At 44.8% G+C, this 4,629-nt stretch overlaps 1 protein-coding gene across 2 annotated transcripts in view; it reads right to left on the bottom strand.

Annotated features, from left to right (window-relative positions):
* Window positions 1–4,086: 4,086 nt before the first annotated feature.
* LOC149864300 (poly(rC)-binding protein 3-like) overlaps window positions 4,087–4,629 on the bottom strand; it is an 895,303-nt gene continuing 894,760 nt past the window's right edge. For both annotated transcript variants that reach the window (XM_090049189.1, XM_090049188.1), the window contains one exon: window positions 4,087–4,629. This exon is cut by the window's right edge and continues 2,851 nt beyond it. The gene's annotated coding sequence lies outside the window, so the exon portion shown is untranslated.

Raw genomic sequence — 4,629 nt, 5'->3', positions numbered from 1 at the left:
ACTTCGTCAGTCGTGGGGACTCTGGGTCAGATCCAAATCAACCATGTTTCCAACTTGGGGCTTAGATGAAATTTAGCTCAAGGCCTGCTGGAACTGCCTGATGTGGTCCAGCTGTGCCTAGTTATCCTCCTGGCTTTAGGAAGACAGGCCTCCATGTATATTTCCAGCACCCTCAGAAGGATTTGTGCCAGTCAGTAGTCCATGGCTTGTATCTCCTCCTTGTCTCTGACTGCTTCCACATCTTGTCCGTTGGCAACTGTCCTGTTCCCCACTTCCCTGTTCTAGCCTTGTTTTCTGTGCTGCCTGGCCTTAGGCTCTTGTTGTTGTCTTGGCATTTATCTTGTCAGCAACCTATCTTGCTGGGATCCTTTGACCCCCAGCTGACTCCCTACCCCTGGGGCAGGGGGCTGGACTTGATGATCTTCCGAGGTCCCTTCCAGCCCAAATGTCTATGAAATCTATGCACTTCTATCCCAGTCCCTGACTCCTGCATTTACTGTTTGACTCCATTTCCTGACTATGGCCTGACTTCCAGTTTCTTTCATGCTTTTCCTTCATACTGATGTAGAGTGGTGCTCTGGGCAGCACAGCCTAGCTTGGCACCTACCTTGGCCACTGCTCCTGTAGGATGTTTGGAGCCTATATGGTGATGTGTTTTTGCAGTGCATGAATCAGATGAGAATCCAATCCTGTAACCTTCCTACCCCCTGAGGTACGTGACCTCCCGGAAATCAGAAGAGCTATTCCGAGACAAAGCTACAGACTGTATCTTTCATTCTTCATAGTGTGACCGGGTTCACAGTGCTGCCTTAGTGAATACATCCCTTATGAACAGCTGACATGTTTTAAGTCCCTGATACCAGGTGCATATGAAAGAATATGACAATATTTTAAATAATGTAATCCTTTAGGAAGTAAAGTGATGGTTATTACTTTGATGGAAGTAACTTTAGAGTCTTTGTTTTTCCAGGTATCATAGGAAACTTCTCCTGATATCCAGCGTGGTCTTAGTGAATTGTAAATATGTATCACAGAAGCCCAATGTTGAGTGCACAGTCATGTTACTAGGCAAAAGTCACGGGTAGTTCTATTTTATATGACATTCTTCATGCAACCTGTCCCCGAAGTTTCTTACCAAATTCCCTAGTATGATTTCAGGCTCAAATATCATAGTAGAGAGGGAAGAGGACAATGATGCAGCATGACAAAGGGAGAAAGGATCCTTTCTGAAAATTGTGGCTGAAATTTGAAGATTTTGACAAAGTGGTAAGAAGTTTGGAGAAGGTGAAGGAATGGTCAAACTTGGTTTGCTGGGATACGCGTTAAGATAGTAGCAGGAGCTGGAAGCGAGGAGACAGAGAATTTAGGAACTTGAAAGGCAGGGAAATGTTACATTTTTTAATAGAAAATTAGCAGAAGTGGGCAGAGCATGGTGTGGGTGATTTTTTTCTCGTATGTGTGAGAAACTGAGCTGCAGCACTACACAGCATGAAGAGCTGGGACCTGGGCAATGCCTTAGAGGAATCGGATGCAGTTATCAGCAAGGGGGGCAACAAAGACTTGAACAAGCATTTCAGCAGAGTTGGAGTCAGGGTGGTACCATAACAGAGATGGTTGGGTAGAGAGGGGCATATCGATTAGCCAGTCTTCTTTGGATTCTGGCACAAAGCAGTGTGCAGTGTTTTCAGGACAAAAAAAATGTGAAGATCTGGTTCCTGGTCCAAAGAATTTATGCTTTAGGAAAGAGGAGCCATAGAGCTGACTGCTGTCAGGCAAGTGGGGGAGGGGGAAAAATAAGGAGTGAGCTATAGACAACAGCAGAGATGCAAAAATAATTGAATAAAAGAAGCACTTATAAATCAGGAGAGTCGAAAGTTCCCTTGAGACAGAAGCACAAACGAATGCAAAGGCTTGATTTTAAGGCCGAAGGAGGGGTGACCTGCTCACAAAGAGGAATCTGTTCAGATGTGAATGGTTTGAACTTTCTCAACAGAGGAAGGGCGAAAAAAAGGAGGAGTGCATGCACCTTTTCGGCAGAAGCTCTCAAACAAAAAGATTATATTTAAAAGACATAGATGACAAAAATGATGAAAGTCTTTGTGAGGCACCTTATCTTTATTTCTCTAGAGCAACTGGTACCTGGGTGGTATGTTGAAAATCAGGAAGGGTGAATTCATATTAAAAAAGGCAGCTATGATTGGCCAAATAACCTCATCTGCATCTATTAGCATTTATTATAATTTGTGGTCCCAAACAAGAAAATTACTAGTAAGGAACAGACCTGTTTGCACATGCTTTATTGGCTTTAGACTCTTCAAGACTTAAAGCGGGGCATTAAAAAGCCCTCATTGTTCAGAGACCTCCCTGGTATTTAGATGCACTGAAATAGTTGAGGAATGAGGAATTATTTTTGTCTCGGTGGGGACAAGCTTTCTGGGCTGTCTCAGATTAGAAATGCCTGACTATTTCTGCAAGATTCAAATTGTGGCAGAGGCAGCTCAGGTCTTTTGCGTGGATAGTGAGGATATTTTGTGTGTGGAAGCACCTGCGTTTTCTTTCTCTTCAGGGTTAGGCTCCATAAAAAGGCTTGGGCACCTCAAAGTGGGAACCTCAAAGTGCCGAAGTCTACAAAACCCTTACCTACTAGCTCACCTCCTCCTGCAGTGGTGCCTAAAATCTGTGGGCACCTCTTTTTTCTTTAGTAGTTTCCTGAGTGCATGCGTAACCTTCTGCTGCTGTCCCTGCCCAGGGCCAGTCCAACCATTAGACAAACCAGGCAGTTGCCTAGGGCGCCAAATTTTTGGGGGGGGCACCAAAATTATATGCAGAACAAAATAACGTCATTTTAAATAACAGCCCTGGCCAGCTACGGCTCCACCTTGGTTTAAGACCTTTGGTTCAGTAAGGGGAGAAAGACCTCTTTCTCAGAGGAAAGATCACTAGAATCGTGACTCCTACCCTTTTCCTGTGGACTGGCCCTGCCCCTACCCAGAGATGCCTCAGTCTTGCCAGGGCTGAGCAGCTCGGTGCCTATGTTGCTTAAGCCCAGTGAGGAACCAGCTACCTCACCTATTGGCGATGCATAGGGGGTGCACACGGGTCCATGTGTACCCCCTGAGATCAGCCATGCACCCCCGGGAAGTACCAGCCATGAAACCAGAAGTGCACTTCCAGTTTTGTTGCTGACTTGGCGATCAGCCGCTGCCCCCGCCCTGTTGGCAATGCCCCCAGACTCAGGAGATGCCAGTCGCCCATGACCTCAGGGTTGAGGCAATAGGCATGCTCTGCCTGTGTCTACGCACATCTGCAGGATCAGGCTCTGCATGTAGCCACAGGGAAGTGTAATAGCCACTTTCTGTGGACTTCCTGCTTTGCCCGAAGGGGCTTCAAGCCCTATCTCTTATCTCTCACAATGCTGCCCTAGGTACTCCAGCATCATGGTACACTAGTCTCTTCCTGCTGAAGGGGTTCAACGGTTCAGAAAAGACATTAGGATTCAATGGGCAAGACAGAGAATAGGTGAAAGAGTGGCCGTGGTCTTCTAGTCTGGTGGTTATGAACCTCTGCTGGGAAGTAGATGATGCAAGTGTGAAGCCCCCAAGCAGAAGAGAGAACTGAATCTCCGTCTCCTCTCTCTTGAGGGCTCTAACCACTAGACTTTTATTTGAAAAGGGGACACGAGCAACACCACATTTTGCTGTGCTCTGAAAGACATGAATGACCCCTGCTCTCAGAAAGAAGCTACTTGGATACCTTACTTCCCCAGTTGTGCCTCCCAAGTAGACTTAAGCCTTCCAAGAGCTACCTATCTCAGCTTGGGAGAGAGAGAGCGATAGAGGTCTTCAGACACATCTCTCTTTCTAGCATTTCCTGTGGACAAGGTTAGATGGCTCCCTACTTGGCAGGCTGTATTTTCTGGATCTGAGGCAGCTAGCCCTCCTCTGCATTGTGTAGGGAACACTGTTACACTATTTGCCAATGAGCACTAGGACCTTTGGTGTGATGCCATTAAACCTTTAATGAAAACAAGCCATTTGTCTATGACCTTTGACAATCCATAAATTAGTAGTTCTTCTGAGACACAGTATCAGCTTGGTTACAAAGAACAGGTTTCGAACAACACAACAGCCGTATGCACAAAGCTACCACGTGGTTTTAAATCAGGAAAAAAATTTATTTATAAAAATGTCTCATTTAATTTACTGTCAAGTCTATAGCTGAATACAGTTGGTTCTGAACACTAACAGCCCATGCTTTTATACAGACTAGCTAAAGCATGAACATCAACAAAAATTAACCAAAAAAATTTTTTTGCTTTATGTTATGAGCCACAACAGTGTTAAAACTGGAACAGTAATGAAAGCAACACAAGGGTTAGGAAGCACAGTTGCTTAAAGAGTAAAAGAAGTATTTATGTTGATGTCTCAGAATTATAAGAAAGTTAGAAATGGCAGAAATTCCTCTGTAGATTAGTCCATAGAAATCATTGTCTCATGGGGCTTTGGAAAAGTCCTGTCTGGTGGCTAATGCACTAGAACATGATGAGATACATTACAGAGCCCCCAGGCCAGTAACTTCTGAAGACAGCCTAAAATGTAGGAACAAAAATGAGGAAAAGAAAAACAAAAG

The sequence above is a fragment of the Crocodylus siamensis genome, chromosome 5, assembly GCF_052110815.1.
Source record: "Crocodylus siamensis isolate JL-2025a chromosome 5, ASM5211081v1, whole genome shotgun sequence".
In the NCBI taxonomy this organism is placed as follows: domain Eukaryota; kingdom Metazoa; phylum Chordata; order Crocodylia; family Crocodylidae; genus Crocodylus; species Crocodylus siamensis.
The sequence above is the reverse complement of the archived record's forward strand: the minus strand, read 5'-3'. Positions and strand labels throughout refer to the sequence as shown.